This window comes from Macaca fascicularis, chromosome 1 (genome assembly GCF_037993035.2).
Source record: "Macaca fascicularis isolate 582-1 chromosome 1, T2T-MFA8v1.1".
Lineage (NCBI taxonomy): Eukaryota > Metazoa > Chordata > Mammalia > Primates > Cercopithecidae > Macaca > Macaca fascicularis.
The window spans coordinates 189,768,853-189,787,478 of NC_088375.1; the positions used below are offsets into that span (position 1 = coordinate 189,768,853).

General features: G+C 41.0%; 1 protein-coding gene and 1 pseudogene across 8 annotated transcripts in view; one reads left to right on the forward strand and one right to left on the reverse strand.

The window, feature by feature from the left end:
- EIF2B3 (eukaryotic translation initiation factor 2B subunit gamma) overlaps positions 1-18,626 on the forward strand; it is a 146,259-nt gene that overhangs the window by 20,806 nt on the left and 106,827 nt on the right. The window lies entirely within an intron of this gene.
- LOC102129504 (E3 ubiquitin-protein ligase CCNB1IP1 pseudogene) lies at positions 10,926-11,752 on the reverse strand (annotated as a pseudogene).

An 18,626-nucleotide genomic window follows, 5' to 3' on the forward strand; every position in this document is an offset into this window, starting at 1 on the left:
GACCCTGTCTCCAAAAAAAGATAAAACAAACAAACAAACAAAAAAAGTATATATCTTATATCTTTATATCCTATAGGGACAGATTGAAAGATTACTAACAGGTTAATATTTATAAATATTCACTACATAAATGAGGAGAATCAGTCACCAGTGAATGGTTATTGCAATAATCCTGGCAAGAAAAAATGAAAGAGCAAAACAAGGCAATGGCAATAGTAATAGAGAGATAGGGAAAAATTGAAGAGTATTTAGGAAAACTTTGTGACTAATTGATTAGATGTGGAAGGATAAAGAGAGGGAGGGGTCAAACATGATGTCCAGGTTTCCAGCAAGAGCAACTAGATGGATAGTGGTGGCATTCAAAATTTAGAGGCCACAGGACAAGGAATAAATTTGTAGCAATAATCATATGGGTAACTGCAGTTAACTTTACTAAACGTAGTATGCATTTGCAATTCTACACATTTGGATACTTGCATATCTACCTGGTACACTCTCAGTTCCCTCCATTCCTATATAAATAATGAATTCCTGGTAATCTGTCTTAACCTCGGTTTCCCCCCAAAGCAGAGCCTGAGATAAGAGTATTTGTACAATTAGTAATATGAGTGGGATTTGGAAAGAGGAAAACAGGGAAAGAGGGAAGACCAGTCTGAGTGTCTGAGGGTGTGTTATTGACTTTGTTACTCCTGTGGGCAACTGAGGCTCAGTTCCACTGGAGACCCTCTAAGGCGCTTTGTAGACTGTGCCTCAGAGATGCTAAAGATCAGAAAAGAAAAGTATTTATTCACTGTCTTCCTTTCCCCATTGGTCAAAGGTTGCCCCATGGGTATAAATTTCCTCACACTTCAAGGTTTGTATGTGCGCCAGAATGGCCGAATAGGTTCCTGTAGGTATTCCAAATGTGGTTACTAGAAGTCTGAAGACAAAAAATAAGAGATGACCAGTACACAAAGTGAAATGCTATCAGGTTACACAGATGATTGCCAGAGCAATGGCTGGAATAAAGAGTTGGGCCCACAGAATGTGAAGCGGAGCACAAGAGATATCTTCTTATTCATTAGCTTTCAAGATTTAGCTAAAATTTCATTACCTCTGGAAGCCTTCCTTAGCCTCCAGGTCTGGGTTAATTGCCCTTCTTAATTATTCCCTATACACCTCCATACTTCTTTTTTATTATTTATTTATTTATTTATTTTGAGACGGAGTCTCGCTCTGTCTCCCAGGCTGGAGTGCAGTTGTGGGATCTCGGTTCCTTGCAACTTCTGCCTTCTGAGCTCAAGCGATTCTCCTGCCTCAGCCTCCTGAGTAGCTGGGACTACAGGCCTGCATCACCACACCCTGCTAATTTTTTGTATTTTTAGTAGAGACAGGGTGTCGCCATGGTGGCCAGGCTGATCTCAAACTCCTGACCTCAGGTGATCCACCAGTCTGGGCCTCCCAAAGTGGTGGGATTACAGGCGTGAGCCATGCGCGTGGCCACCTCTATACTTATTGCATAGCATTTTAATATAATACTATTATTGGAATTGCTATTACTTATCTGTTTCCCCTTTATATTTCCTATATCTTGATAGATTGGGATGGAGTTAGAGTCTGAAGGAAAATTTTTCTTATTTCAGATGACAGAACCTAAGGGATAGTAAATGGTTAGACCAGCCACTTTACGTTTTTGTTTTTGTTTTGAGACGGAGTCTTACTCTGTCACCCAGGTTGGAGTACGGTGGTGCGATCCCAGCTTACTACAACTTCCATCTCCTGGTTCAAGCATTTCTCCTGCCTCAACCTCCTGAGTAGCTGGGCACGTGCCACCACGCCCGGCTAATTTTTGTGTTTTTAGTAGAGATGGGGTTTCACCATGTTGGCCAGGCTGGTCTCGAACTCCTAACCTCAGGTAATCTGCCTGCCTTGTCCTCCCAAAGTGCTGGGATTGCATGCGTGAGCCACCATGCCCAGCCAGACCCACATCTTTTGGCCCAGTGTACCCCTTAAAATTCCCAGTTAGTGCAGCTGAAGTTCTCCTGTTTTAACTTCCCTCATCAATTTTCTCTTTCTTTCTTATAAGTTCAGATATGTATTTGAAATAATTTTTTGTTATGTCTTACTCAAAATTTTTAGATGTTTGTGACAGAATTTTTGGGTTGTCTTAACCCACCAGTTTTCCAACACCAGAAACCTACATGCTATGTGCTTGTGTGCATTATTTCATTTAATCCCCAGCGACACTCTGAGATAGAAACTATCTTTGTCCCCATCTTAAAAATGTGAAAGTAGGCCGGGAGAGGTGGCTCATGCCTGTAATCCCAGTACTTTGGGAGGCTGAGGCAGGTGGATCACCTGAGGCCAGGAGTTCGAGACCAGCCTGACCAACATTGCAAAACTCCATCTCTACTAAAAATATAAAAATTAGCCGGGCGTGGTGGCAGGCGCCTGTAATCCCAGCTACTCAGGAGACTGAGGCAGGAGAATCGCTTGAACCTGGGAGGCGAAGGTTGCAGTGAGCTGAAATTGTGCCACCGCACTCCAGTCTGGGCGACAGAGGGAGACTCTGTCTAAAAATAAAAATAAAAATAAATTTTCAAAAAATGGGGAAAGTAGGTCTCGAGGAACTTGAGTGACTTGCCTAAAGTTCAAGCGGAAAGAAATATTATGTATTAGGTGCCAAAGTCTCAGTAAATGCATTGAGTAACCAGAGGATTAAGAGGATGATTTCTGCTAGGTACAGCCAGATGACACGTGTCTCAAAATTGAATTTTTATTTGAGATGCAGTAGTGGAGTAGGTCACGGACATAGCAAAGAGGAATTAGGACAGTACTCTGTGTCCTCTAGAGGAACATCAGGAAACACTGCTTGAATGTGCTTGTTGAAGAAAAAGGAACACCTCATGAATGTGACATTCAAATTGAGTCTTGTAGGAAGAATAAGAATTTGTGATGATGGGGACATGAGCAGGGATAGACATTCCTAATAGTACTAGGATAGAATAACTCCTGAGAAAGCATGAAAATCCTATACTTTAACAGTTGAGGAATTACTACAAAGCTGAAATATGCAGGTATGTTTTTAGCTCCAAATTGTGTGAAATGAAGACCTCACTCAATGTAAGTAAGCATATACCTCTAAAACTTTTACGTGGGTCAGGCCTGGGCATGGTGGGTCAGGCCTGGGCATGGTGGCTCATGCTTGTAATCCCAGCACTTAGGGAGGCCTTGACAAGAGGATTGCTTGAGCCCAGGAGTTTGAGACCAGTCTGCGTAACATAGTGAGACCTTGTCTCTACAAAAAAAATTGTAAAAATTAGCTGGGGAAAAAAAAATTAGCCAGGTGTGGTGGTGTGTGCCTACAGTCCTGGCTACTTGGGAGGCTGAGGAGGGATGATTGTTTATTTTCTTTCTGGTGGCAGGTGGAATTATATACATTTAAGGTTTAATTTGATTTTGAGTTGAACTCTTTAGGGAGCACAGAAAGGGAGGTGGAAAATGAAAGGTACTGAGAAGCAGCAGAAACTCTGCTTTGCAGTAATAGTAACAACTGATTATTCACACAAGATCTCTGTTTATAGCCTACTGAGCATTTCTGATGATAATTAAATTTGCTAAAGCTTTATAATGAATACATTTGAGAAATTCATTTGTTACTTTAGAACCTTGGTTTCTCTTCTCAGAGACCACTGGAAGGTAGGGAGTTAACTTATTAACTGATTATGATTATGGGGATGTAATTTTTGTTTTCCTCGGGGTTGCCTGGAACATTGGCTCTGAAGATCACCAGGAAGATCTTTCATACATATTATGTGTGTCTGGATTTCTAATCTAACAGCCACATTGAAAGGTAGATGGTATTATTCTGTTTTGCAAATGACAAACCTGATACTCAGAAAATTTAACTAAGCTGCCCCAAATCCCACTCCGGTTAATTGCTGAGCCACAGTTAGAACACAACTGTGGGGTTTTTTTGTTTGCTTGTTTTTGTTTTTGTTTCTTTGAGACAGAGTCTTGCTCTGTCACTCAGGCTGGAGTGCAGTAGCGCAATCTCGGCTCACTGCAACCTCCACCTCTTGGGTTCAAGTGATTCTCCTGCCGCAGCCGTCCGAGTAGCTGGGATTACAGGGGTGTGCCACCATGCCTGGCTAATTTTTTTGTATTTTTAGTAGCAATGGGGTTTTGCCATGTCAGTCAGGCTGATCTCAAACTCCTGGCCTCAAGTGATCTGCCTACCTCAGCCTCCCAAAGTGCAGGGATTACAGGCTAGGCTACCGCACCTAGCATTTTTTTTGTTTTGTTTTGTTTTGTTTTTTGAGAGAGTCTCACTCTGTCACCAAGGCTGGAGTCCAGTGGCACCATCTCGGCGCACTCTAACCTCTGCCTCCTGGGTTCAAGCGATCCTCCCACCTCAGCCTCTAAACCTGTTCTAAAGATTCTACCAGGTTTACTTGGTCTGGTATTTTCAAAATTTCTTTTTTTAAGTAGTGTTCTTTTCTGTGGCATTCAGTTATGTAGAATTTTATATGTAGATTACATAGTTGTATGTATGTACAGAACTCTTTTAAAGTGTACAATTCGGTGGTTCTTAATAGGTATAAACTCTTAATTATTTTTGTGTAAAACATACTTAAAAATGAACAAATCTCCTAACAGGACTCATGTAGTATCCTTGTCTTGCGGGTGTGCAGCGATTGCTTGTTGATCTCTTTCTCTTAAGTGGAGGGAATTCCAGTCTTATAGGAGAAATTTTTGTCCTATGTCTAGAGCCATGTGAACAAGAAGTGTTGTTCAGTAAAGGTACGGTCTGTGATCAGCACATAAAACAAAGCTGACTGACTCCTTGGACATGGATCCTGACCCATATTAGAGCTGTTGCTCTCTCTGGGGTAATCAGCCATTGGTGCTGTTTTTGTGTGCTTTAGAAACAGACTGTGATTATTCCTCAGTGTTTCGAGAACAAGTTCGTGAGGTATATTTTAGAGGCTTCAAGCAGACTAAATCTATAATAGAATTCTGTAGCCTATGTTTAAAACATTTGTTTTATATTGCTGGTCTCATTGCTTCTTTTAATTTAGAAATTCCAGAGTTGATAATTCTCTATTTAATCTAGACAGGAATCTTTGGCCTCAAGCAAGCCTCATTTACCCTGGGCCTCAGTTTCACAACCAAGAAAGTAGGGATAATGATACCAACACACTAGTTGTTAGAGGTGTAGTTACTTAAGTCCTTTGATGTAGAAAAAGGACTATTGTTATGTCTTAAGAAACAGCTAACATGTTACAACAAAGAACAAACTATGCCAATGAAATCCCCATGCTGGAGACAGCTTATTAGAAAGAATGAGCATATGTACTATTTTTAGATGTTCAAAAAGCTAAATGCAAGTTATTTTCAGTTGAGTGTTTGATGTCTTTATCAAATTACGAATCTCTGTCATTCTTTCCTGGAATCTTTCATTTTTCCCAGGGATTTTTGTTTGTCAGATTTCTATCAGCTTGAAAAGAGTAAATACAGTTGGTCAAGGGAAGATCTAAGAACTTGGTCCCAACTTGCTTAAAGACTTTATTAAGTGGCAACATTCCTTAAGACTGCTTTGGTGGGCTGTGGTTGCTTAGGACAACCTCAGTGTAATCCTGATGAAGCCTTCCTTGAGTTTACTGGTGGCACAGTGAAAAGCCCAGCCTTACTGGCAGAAACAAGTTGGATGTAGAAATTTTAGAGCCTTTTTTTTTTTTTTTTTGGCCAAGAAATCTCAGTGGAGCTTTTCTTTTGACTTTACTAACCTATAGTATATGTATCTACAACACTGAAATGTTTTCATCTTACTTTCTCACAGACTGTTACTTGTTGGAACTCTGATCTGTGGGATAGGACTTCTGTAGCCCTGTACTTAATTTGACAGCCAAAAAACTTACAAGCCCTGTGTTTGAGCCTGATTCTTTTGAGTCATTTTCCTTCCTTTAGGACCCTGTCAGGTAATGAAGGGCTACAGGGTAGAGGGAAAAGGTACTAGCTAGCAATTGTGATAACACAGACTGTCATCACAAACTTACTCTACCATTGGATAATAAGCAGCCCGCATGACTTAGATTTTTGGAAGCTCTTAGTAGGGCCACTTATTCTACTCTGAATCATAAAGTAACACTACAGCCCGAGTAGTGGAATGGTGCAGTACAATTTATGGGAAGTCAGTAAGCATTCTGTCACCATGACCAGGGAGTTCATTTGAAGTAGCCTGTAGCTACATAGGCTCTTAACTTAGGCATCATCCGCACCAACAAGACTTCCCTGGTTGGCCAGGCACAGTGGCTCATGCCTGCAATCCCAGCACTTTGGGAGGCTGAGGCGGGTGAATTGGTTGAGCCCAGGAGTTTGAGACTAGCCTGGACAACGTGGCAAAACCCTGTCTCTACAAACAATGTAACAATTAGCCAGGTGTGATGGCATGTGCCTGTAGTCCCAGCTACTCAGGAGTCTGAGGTGGGAGGATCACCTGAGCCTGAGAGATGGAGGTTACAGTGAGCTGAGATCAGCCACTGTACTCCAGCCTGGGAGACAGAGCGAGACTCTGTCTCAAAAAAAAAAAAAAAACAAAAAAAAACTTCCTCCCTGGTTTTCTGTTTTTTTGTTTGTTTGTTTGTTTTTTGAGACAGGATCTCACTCTTGCCCAGGCTGGAGTACAGTGGCACAATCTCGACCCACTGCAACCTCAGCTTGCTGGGATCAGGTGAACCTGTCACCTCAGCCTTCCCAGTTGCTGGGGCTACAAGTGTGTACCACCATGCCTATCTAATTTTTTGAAGAGACAGGGTTTTGCTGTGGTGCCCAGGCTCAAACTCCTGGGCTCAAGCAGCCTGCTCACCTAGGCCTCCCAAAATGTTGGGATTACAGGCATGAGCCACTGTGCCCAGCTGTCTGGTTTTTTAAGATTGGATCCGGTGTCATTTTTCTGTACTTACATAGGGATTAAAAAAATCTGTCATATTGTTGCTATACTGTGAGGCAAGAACTGTATCTGGGCCTGGCACAAAGAGTTTGTCCAATATTATTTGCTGAATGAATGAATGAATGATTGAATGACAGCTGGAAGCAAGTTCTTTGTAAACATTTAAAATAAGTTCCTCAAGTTCCTTACTCCCTTAATATAGACGCGCATGTTTAGGTCAGGTACAGTGGCTCACACCTGTAATCCCAGCACTTTGGGAGGCCAAGGCAGGAGGATCGCTTGAGCCCAGGAGTTTGAGGCCAACCTGGGCAAGATGGTGAGACTCCCTCATCACTACAAAATATTTTTTAGATTAGCCAGGCGCAGTGGCGTGCACCAGTAGTCCCAGCTACTTGGGAAACCGAAGAGGGAGGATCCCCTGAGCCCAAGAATTTTAGGCAGCAGTGAGCTGTGACTGCTGCACTGCTCTCCAACCTGGCCAATAAAATGAGAAACTCATCTCTAAAAAATAGATGCATGTTTATGTGAGCCTAAGGATGAATTTCAGTGATTGTAGTTAGAAGAATTGATTATAGCATTGACTGCTTGGTGTTCACTTTATTTGCATCTGGCTGGTCCTCTACCCCAAGAATGTTCTCCCAGAGAAAGGATGATGATGATGATGATTTTTTTTTTTTTTGAGATGGAGTCTCACTCTTTCGCCCAGGCTGGAGTGCAGTGGCACCGTCTCTGCTCACTGCAAGCTCCGCCTCCCGGGTAGCTGCATTCTTCTGCCTCAGCCTCCCGAGTAGCTGGGACTACAGGCGCCCACTGCCACGCCCGGCTAATCTTTTTTTTTTTTTTTTTTTTGAGACGGAGTCTCGCTCTGTCGCCCAGTCTGGAGTGCAGTGGCCGGATCTCAGCTCACTGCAAGCTCCGCCTCCCGGGTTCATGCCATTCTCCTGCCTCAGCCTCCCGAGTAGCTGGGACTACAGGCACCCGCCACCTCGCCCGGCTAGTTTTTTGTATTTTTTTAGTAGAGACGGGGTTTCACCATGTTAGTCAGGATGGTCTCGATCTCCTGACCTCATGATCCGCCCGCCTCAGCCTCCCAAAGTGCTGGGATTACAGGCGTGAGCCACTGTGCCCGGCCAATTATTATTGTTGTTGTTGTTGTTGTTTTGTTGTTGTTGTTGTTATTATTATTATTATTATTATTATTGAGACAGAGTTTCGCTCTTGTCACCCAGGCTGGAGTGCACTGGAATGCAGTGGTGCAGTCTCAGCTCACTGCAACCTCTGCCTCCCAGGTTCAAGTGATTCTCTTGTCTCAGCCTCCTGAGTAGCTGGGATTATGGGCGCATGCCACTACACCCAGCTAATTTTTGTATTTTTAGTAGAGACGATGTTTCACCATGTTGCCCACGCTGGTCTCGAACTCCTGACCTCAGGTGATCCACCCCAAAGTGCTGGGATTACAGGCGTGAGCCACTGTGCCTGGCAGGATTATTTTATTTTTTGTGATAAGGTAGGGTGATGTGGTGAAAAGAACACAGGCTTTCACAAGACAGGTAGACCTGGATAGATAATACTTGTTCTGTCTTCACTAGCTGTGTGACCTTGGAAGTTATGAGTCCCTTCCAAACTTGCATTTGATTCATCTATAAAATATTAATATTTTTAGCTTGTTCAACAAATATGTGTTGAATACTTAGTATATATCCTATTCTAGATGCTATAAATATAGTGGTAATCCAGATAAAAAAGATACTTGTCCTCTTAGATCTACTCTATAAGGAGAGAGAAATAAACAAGGCGATCCTTCCACTTCAGCCCCAAGTAGCTGGGAATACAGGCACACACCACCATACCTGCCTAATTTAAAAAATTCTTTCTGTAGAGATGAGGTCTTACTGTGTTACCCAGGCTGGTCTCAAACTTCTGGGCTCAAGCAGTCCTCCTGTCTCCGCCTCCTAAAGTGCTAGGTTTACAGGTGTGATGAGCCACTGCACCCAGCCCTGTTTTTCACTTGACAGTATATCCTGGAAATCACTCCATTTCAGTTAATGGAGCCTTTTTTTTTTTTTTTTTTTTTTTTTTGAGACAGGGTCTCACTCTGTTGCCCAGGTTGGAGTGCAGTGGCACGATCATGGTTCACTGCAGCCTCATCCTCCTGGGCTCAAGCCTGTAGCTGGGACTAGAGGTACTCACCACCACTCCCAGCTGATCTTTTTTTATTTTTTGTAGAAAGGGGGTCTTGTGGCCGGGCGCGGTGGCTCAAGCCTGTAATCCCAGCACTTTGGGAGGCCGAGACGGGCGGATCACGAGGTCAGGAGATCGAGACCATCCTGGCGAACACCGTGAAACCCCCGTCTCTACTAAAAAATACAAAAAACTAGCCGGGCGAGGTGGCGGGCGCCTGTAGTCCCAGCTACTCGGGAGGCTGAGGCAGGAGAATGGCGTAAACCTGGGAGGCGGAGCTTGCAGTGAGCTGAGATCCGGCCACTGCACTCCAGCCCGGGCTACAGAGCGAGACTCCGTCTCAAAAAAAAAAAAAAAAAGAAAGGGGGTCTTGCTTTGTTGTCTAGGCTGCTCTTGAACTTCTGGCCTCAAGCAGTCCTCCTGCTTCAGCCTACCAGACTGCTGGGATGACAAGTGTAAGAGACTGCTTGACCAGATTTTTTTTTAACAGCTACATAGTACCTCATTGTACATATATTTTTAAAAATCTTTTAAATTATTTTAACAGTCTCTTGAGGTCAGTAACACATTGGTAAACTTTCTGCAGAAATACATTCCTGAATAAGTAAACCAAAGGCAACAGTTGACAAAAAGGTAAAGAAAGAAGTAGCTTTATTTTAAAATACAGTCGTCCTTTGGTAGCTTTGAGATATTGGTTCCAGGAACCCTCACAGATACCAAAATCCTTGGATGCTCATGTCGCTTTTTTAAAATGGCATGGTATTTGCATATAACCTACAAATTCTCCCAAATATTTTAAATCACCTCTAAATTATTTATAATACCTACAGCGTAAATGCTATCCAAATAGTAGTTGTACAGTATTGGTTTTTAAACGGTATTAGTTTTTAATTTGTATTTTTTATTTTTATATTATTATTTTCATTTTTTTCTAGAATATTTTTGATATATGGTTGGCTGAATCTGCGGATGCAGCACATTTGGATACATAGGGCTAACTGTAAATGCCAGAAAAGTCAACTTTTAAAAATAACTTGATCAATGTGAGTTATTTTTAAATACAAACAGGGACTGAACATACATGCATCAAATTGTACTCTTATTCACTGACATAAACACACCTCCAAACAAGTTAATATGAAGGTAAATACATAAATATATACAAATAAATACACATACCCAAATAACAAGCCACATATCACCCACCATTTTCCATTTTTCACATAAACATAGTGGCAAATACAGCAAAATATCAGTGTAAATTAACATACTTACATATACAGATATGCATAAATACCAGAATTCAAAGTGACATGGCATATAACAAAGGTACTTAAGGCATAAACAACATAGCTTAGTCAGAAACAGCCGAGAGTTGAAACAAATACTATTGTGACCTTTTCACTAGGGATGAAAATTCAGCAGTTCACAATGAAATTGAGATTAATAAAATGCTCATGCTTTAAATAATAGAGAAACCAGACTCTAAGCCATTCCCCATTGCCAATGAGTTTGTTATGTTGATAATGTGAAGACAACTTCAGAGACTTAAAAGTACAGGGAGACTGGGGTGTCCTATCTAGATAAAAGATTTGCTAAATGAAATTACTGAAGGTGAACATAGAAACATTCTGTAAAGTTAAGGAAATTATCTTTACATTTTTTAGAAACAGGGTCTCACTCTATTGCCCAGGCTGGAGTGCAGTGGCATGATCTTAGATCATTACAGCCTTAGACTCCTGGGCTCAAGTGATCCTCCCAGCCTCAACCTCCTAAGTAGCTGGGATCACAGGTGTGTGACACCATTCCTGGCTCAAATTCTTTTTACTTTGAAGGCCCTGCTAGAAACTTGCTGCTGCTCTAATTCGCCACTTGGAGAGGCAAAACTAAATAAGCTGTTGCTGGGTTCAGGTGCTATGGGAGAGCCTACAAAAAAATGGTCTGAACTGAAAATCTCCATCGCCCCGATTTCAAACAGGTGTACTATCCAAAGGAAACTTGGGGTTGTTATTCCTAATGGGAAGCCAAAAACACCAGACTGTGCAATCACAGATGGTTCAAGGTGCCTTCATGGTTAGCAATAGGGATGTTACATAGCCTAAGGCTATCATAGAGGCCTTGGAGCTTTTGATACTGAAGATTGCGTTCCTTAAGTTTCTCAGAGATGTCACTGAACTTTTTCTTGTATTCTTCTAGCACTTTCTTCATGGAGGTGACCTCCCCTTTCATAGAGATCAATTCTACATCCTTGCTTTGTATTTGCTGAGTATATATCTTATCCATTTGTTTCAGATGGCCCTCAGCCTTGATGAAATTGTGTTCTTGATAGAGACGTTCCTGATGTACCTGATATGTCCTGAAGGCCACTGCTCGGGAGTTAATGTCCTACACGATCTCTTGTCGCAGTCCTGCCAATACCATAGCTTTATATTTCTCTGATGGACTGAGTTCTGTGTGGACAATATCTAGCTTTCCAGAAAGGGTACTTTTCAGGCATCACAGATAGCTGGTGAGCAACTTAACTCACCACTGCCATGCTGATCACAGAAGACGTGAGAGCAGGCAGTGACCCATGCATAGCCAGAGTTTGATGCGACACTTTCGATAATTACAAAGCAGCATGTCTTCACACAAAGACATAATAGGATAATGAGGACTCCAGAAGCTGAAGAGAGTCCATAAAAGAAAAATGCAATAATCATCTACTGTATATACAGGATTTACAGCACCAAAGAGGTCCAGACTGGAACAGTGAGACTCAGCTCTGGTTTCGGTCTCTTGGAATTTTACTTCTCTGGCATCACATGAATCCAGCTTCTATCTAGAAATCAAGTTGAACCACAGGATCTATCAATTACCTAGGATCGTCTGTGTAATGAAGAGAACTTAAGGCAGCTTATCTTGCTCAAAATTCAAGTACCAGGCTTTAGATCCCATCAGCCTTTAACCCTTTTTATTGAGAATGTCCAAATCCAAGCCCATTTGATTTTCAGGGGGTCTGTAGATAGGCCAGTTCTGGACTGGCACACGGGGTGCTGCAGACCCAGGCCTTCCCTCCTCAGTGAATTTCATCTTCACCCAGCCTACCAAAATGGAGAGGGAAAAAAAGTCATTGTACATATTTTACTCAACCAACTCCTATGTTTGGGTTTTTAGGTAGCTTCCAATATTTTGCTGCAATGAATAACTTTGAAATTAGTAGTTTGATATTGTTGTATGATAAATTCTTACAAGTGGGATTACTGGGTCAAAGGATAAAACTGCACGTGTAGCTTTGTTTAAAATTACCAAATTTCCATCCAAAAGTGTTGTACTAGTTAGCATTCCTAGCTACAATATATGAGAGTGTTTATTTCCACATGGACTCACCAAGCTAATGAGTTGCCCTACTTTATTTTACCAGTCTAATTGGTGAGAAATGATAGCTCAGAGTCATTTTAATTTTAATTTGCATTTTTCTTTTTCTTTTCTTTTTTTTTTTTTTGGAGTTGGAATCTCACTCTGTCACCCAGGCTGGAATGCAATGGCGCAATCTCAGCTCACTGCAAACTTCGCCTGCCTCAGCCTCCGAAGTAGCTGGGATTACAGCACATGCCACCATGCGCTGATATTTGTATTTTTGGTAGAGATCGGATTTTGTCATGTTGGCCAGGCTGGTCTCGAACTCCTGGGCTCAAGTGATCTGCCTGCCTCTGCCTCCTAAAGTACTGGGATCACAGGTGTGAGCTGCATTTTTCTTATTATGAGTGAAGTTAAATATCCTTTTATATGTTTAAGGACCATTTAAAAATTGAACACATTGTGATCTTTCTTTGTAAATTGTTCATGTACTTTATTTTTTCTCATTTTTAAAAGTACCTTCAGTTTTTGTTGTTTTCCCTCTTGAATTTGAGAAGTTCTATAACTGTAGCAGTTTGATGTCTTTTGACTTTGTGGTGTTTGGGGGCATGGAAAACTTTTTGGTTTTGTTTTGATACAGGGTCTTGCCCTGTCGCCTTTGTCGCCTAGGCTAGAGTGCCATGGCACGATCTCGCCTTACTGCAGCCTCCATCCCCTGAGCTCAAGTGATCTTCCTACCTCAGCCTCCCACGTAGCTGGAACTACATGCACACGTCACCACATCTGGCTAATTTTTTTTCTTTTTTGTAGAGACAGAGTCTTGATGTTGCCTAGACTAGCTAGTCTCAAACTCATGAGCTCAAGTAATCCTCACACCTTGGGTCTCTCAAGGTGCTAGGATTACAGGCATGAGCCACCACTCCCAGCCTTGTTTTTATATTTATGTAGTCAAATTTAATAATCTTCAATTCATCTGGATTTTGAATAATAGTTAGAAAGTTTCTTCCCACATTTAGGTCATAGAGAAACCTACTTTTGTTTCCTTCTAGTACTTGTATAGTTTCACTTTTTTACATTTAGGTCTCTGATCCATTTGACGTTTGTCTTGTGTACCGTATGAACAGTGGATCTAATTTTATCCTTTTTCCAAATATTTATTCAGTTTCCCATCACCATTTATTAAAATATTCATTTTGCCCTTGTTATTTAAGTTTCATGATTATCATATACTAAATTCCCAACCCAAGTCAATTTATATACACACATATATACATATACATATATATAGCCATAAAATCTTATTGATCATATTGTTAAATTTTCTATATCCACTTTTATTTTTTATCCACTTCATCTGTCTTTTACTAATAGTAGTGTGTTAAAGCTCCCTATTATTAGTGTTTTCTATTGATTTTTTTTTTTATACTTTAAGTTGCAGGTTATATAGGAATACATGTGCCATGGTGGTTTGCTGCACCCATCAACCTACATCTACATTAGGTATTTCTCGTAATGCTATCCCTCTCCTAGTCCCCCCACCCCCGACGGGCTCTGGTGACTGAGAACATGTAGTGTTTGGCTTTCTGCTCCTGTGTTAGTTTGCTGAGAATGATGGTTTCCATCTTCATCCATGTCTCTGCAGAGGACGTGAATGCATCCTTTTTTTATGATTGCATAGTATTTCATGGTGTATGTGTGCCACATTTTCTTTATCTAATCTATCATCGATGGGCATTTGGGTTGGTTCCAAGTCTTAGCTATTGTGAACAGTGCTGCAATAAACATACATGTGCATGTGTCTTTATAGTAGAATGATTTATAATCCTTTGGGTATATACCCCATAATGGGATTGCTGGGTCAAATGGTATATTTCTGGTTCTAGATCCTTGAGGAATCACCACAGTTGAACTGATTTACACTGCCACCAACAGCGTAAAAGCGTTCCTGTTTCTCCACCTCCTCTCCAGCATCTGGTTGTTTCCTGACTTTTTAATGATCGCCATTCTAACTGACATGAGATGGCATCTCATTGTGGTTTTGATTTGGATTTTTCTAATGACCAGTGATGATGACCTTTTTTTCATATGTTTGTTGGTCACATAAATGTCTTTTGAGAGGTGTCTGTTCATATCATTTGCCCACTTTTTGATGGGGTTGTTTTTTTCTTATAAATTTGTTTAAGTTCCTTGTAGATTCTGGATATTAGTCCTTTGTCAGATGGATAGATTGCAAAATTTTCTCCCATTCTGTAGGTTGCCTGTTCACTCTGATGATAGTTTCTTTTGCTATGCAGAAGCTCTTTTATTAGATCCCATTTGTCAATTTTGGCTTTTATTGCCATTGCTTTTGGTGTTTTAGTCGTGGAGTCTTTGCCCATGCCTGTCTCCTAAATGGTATTGCCTAGGTTTTCTTCTAGGGTTTTTATGGTTTTGGGACTTATGTTTAAGTCTTTAATCCATCTTGATTTAATTTTTGTATAAGGTGTAAGGAAGGGGTCCGGTTTCAGTTTTCTGCATATGACTAGCCAGTTTTCCCAACACTATTTATTAAATAGGGAATCCTTTCCCCATTTCTTGTTTTTGTCAGGTTTGTTAAAGATCAGATGGTTGTAGATGTGTAGTGTTATTTCTGAGGCCTCTGTTCCACTGGTCTATATATCTGTTTTGGTACCAGTACCGTACTGTTTTGGTTACTGTAGCCTTGTAGTATAGTTTGAAGTCAGGTAGCATGATGCCTCCAGCCAGCACAATCAAATCAGCTTCATCCTTGGGATGCAAGGCTGGTTCAACATATGCAAATCAATAAACGTAATCCTTTACATAAACAGAAGCAGTAACAAAAACCACATGACTATCTTAATAGATGCAGAAAAGGCCTTCAATAAAATTCAGCACCCCTTCATGCTAAAAAAACTCTCAATAAACTAGGTATTGATGGAACGTATCTCGTAATAATAAGAGCTATTTATGACAAACCCACAGCCAATATCATACTGAATGGGCAGAAGCTGGAAGCATTCCCTTTGAAAACCAACACAAGACAAGGATGCCCTCTCTTACCACTCCTATTCAACATAATATTGGAAGTTCTGGCCAGGGCAATCAGGCAAGAGAAAGAAATAAAGTGTATTCAAATAGGAAGAGAGGAAGTCAAATTGTTTCTGTTTGCGGACGACATGGGTGTATATTTAGATAACCCCATCGTCCTCTCAGCCCAAAATCTCCTTAAGCTGATAAGCAACTTCAGCAAAGTCTCAGGATACAAAATCAATGTGCAAAAATCACAAGCATTCCTATACACCAGTAATAAACAGAGAGCCAAATCATGAGTGAACGCCCATTCACAATTGCTACAAAGAGAATAAAATACCTGGGAATACAACTCACAAGGGATGTGAAGGACCTCTTCAAGGAGCGCTACAAACCACTGCTCAAGGAAATAAGAGAGGGCACAAACAAATGGAAAAACATTCCATGCTCATGGATGGGAAGACTCAATATCGTGAAAATGGCCATACTGTCCAAAGTAATTTATAGATTCAATGCTATCCCCATCAAGCTACCATTGACTTTCTTCACAGAATTAGAAAAAACTACTTTAAATTTCATATGGAACCAAAAAGAGCCTGTATAGCCAGACAATTCTATTGATTTCGTAATTCATCTCCTGATGTTTTTGCTTTATATGAGTAGTTTTGTCTTTTTTGCTGCATAGATATGAAGAATTATTGTATCTTCACTTTTAATTTTGGCTTCTAGCGTTATAAAAGATCTTTTGTTTTATTTAATGATTTTGGCATAATTCTACTTTGATAGCAGGATCACTTTCTTATTGTTTCCATTTGCCTGGTATATGTTTGCTTTTAAAACAATTTTTAACCTTTCTAAATCTCTGATTTAGGTCTATCTCTTGTATACAGCATGGAGTTAGATTTTACTTTCAAGCCAGTTGAAAATCTTTCACTTTCAATGAGTGAATTATGCTCATTTCCATTTATTGATATGACTGACATCCCTGTTGTAAATGCTGTTATTTTAATAATTTATTTTTGAGACAGAATATCACTCCAACGCCCAAGCTGGAGTGCAGTGACGTGATCATGGCTCACTGTAGCCTCGACCTCCTGGGCTCAAGCAATCCTCCCACCTCAGCCTCCCTGGTAGCTGGGACTAGAGGCACACACCACCACACCTGGCTAAATTTTTGTATTTTTTGTAGAGATGGCTAAATTTTTGTGTTTTTTTCGCCATGTTGCCCACGCTGGTCTCGAACTCCTGGGCTCAAGTGATACGACACTAGCTTCCCAAAGTGCTGGGATTACAGGCATGAGCCATTGCACCTGGCAACAACTGATATTAATAATAAGAATTGGCAAGTTAGGTTCAGTGATGACTTAAACCCTTGCTGGAGTGGTAGGGACAAAAGCCTGATTAGAGAGAATGGGAGAGGAATGAGAAAATGAAGACAGTGAGACAGCTAACTTTTTTTGAGAAATTATGATATGAAGGAAGATGAAAAACAGGGCAGAAATGGGACCAGAGTGAGGCTGGTTCTTTTTTTGTTCGTTTTTTTCAATGAAAAATTTCATACCTATAAAAGAGTGTGATACAAAAAAGTACTTCCTTGCCCAGCTTATAAAAATAAAGTGTGTGTTTTCTGGGTTTTGCGTGTTTTTTTTTTTTTTTTTACACTTATGGAGGCAAGTTGTGTTTTTTTAAGGATTTGTATATGTTCTATACTGATGGGAGTGATTCCAAGAGGAGAGGAATAAATTGATGATAGAGAAAAGAAAGCATTCAATTATTCGATTCAACAACTATATTTTTGCTACCTGCAAGGAACTAATCACTGTATGATATATGCTTGGGATGAACATAGCGTAAAACAAAGTTCCTGCCCTTATGCAGTTTTTTGAGTAGATGAGAGGGAATGTGATCTGGTGCACGAGTGGATGGGTTTCCCTTAAATTGGAGAAAGGACGGCCAGGCGCTGTGGCTCACACCTGTACTCCCAGCACTTTGGGAAGCCGAGGCGGGCGGATCACGAGGTCAGGAAATCGAGACCGTCCTGGCTAACACGGTGAAAACCCATCTCTACTAAAAATACAAAAAATTAGCTGGGTGTGGTGGCGGGTGCCTGTAGTCCTAGCTACTCAGGAGGCTGAGGCAGGAGAATGGCGTGAAGCCAGGAGGCAGAGCTTGCAGTGAGCCGAGATCGTGCCACTGCACTCTAGCCTGGGGGACAGAGCGAGACTCCGTCTCAAAAAAAAAAAAAAAAGATTGGAGAAAGGACATTTAATTTATTGTATAGGCAGAATGTATAATATGTAATGCATATAGATTAATTTTGTGTCAGAAAGATGTTTGCTGCTTCTAATTGCTTATGTTTTCTTATTGAAATAAGATGTAAAGCCACCAGTTAAGAGTCAGTAGGGCCAGGCTCAGTGGCTCATGCTTGTAATCCCAGCACTTTGGGAGGCCAAGGCAGGTGGATCACCTGAGGTCAGGAGTTCAAGACCAGCCTGGCTAACATGGTGAAATTAAACATGGTCTCTATTAAAAATGCAAAAATTAGCCAGGCATGGTGGTGCTCCCCTGTAATCCCAGCTACTTGGGAGGCTGAGGTGGGAGAATTGCTTGAACCTGTGAAGCTGAGGCTGCAGTAAGCCGAGATTGAGCCACTGCACTCCAGCCTGGGTGACAGAGCGTGACCCCGTCTCAAAAAAAAAAAAAAAAAAAGAGGAAGGGAGAAGCTGCTGAAGTTTTAAGGAAGGATGAGAATATGTGAAATTGTCTCTGAGAATGTAAAAGTTAATGGGCTAGGAAATGTATTGCTGGATAGTGCGCAGGATCCCCTTGAGATTTGGGTTATCAGTTTAAAAGGAGACTAGCCAGTGCTGTTACGAGTTTTTTCTATCCATGTTTAGCTTCTTGGGTTCATATGCAAAGTAGGCAGAGAGTTAGGATTTAACTAGCATCTTTACCTGGTGAGTACAAGGGATGAGAGTAGTAAGGACGATGGTGATGTGTATGAAGGAGTATTTATAGTGATGGACCACCATAAGCTATATAAATGAGACCACCAAAGGAATTAGGGTGTGATAAATCAATGTAACAAATGGATTGAGGATCCTGTTAGAATCAGAATTGCTGGAGCCAGAGTAAAAAGTCAGTG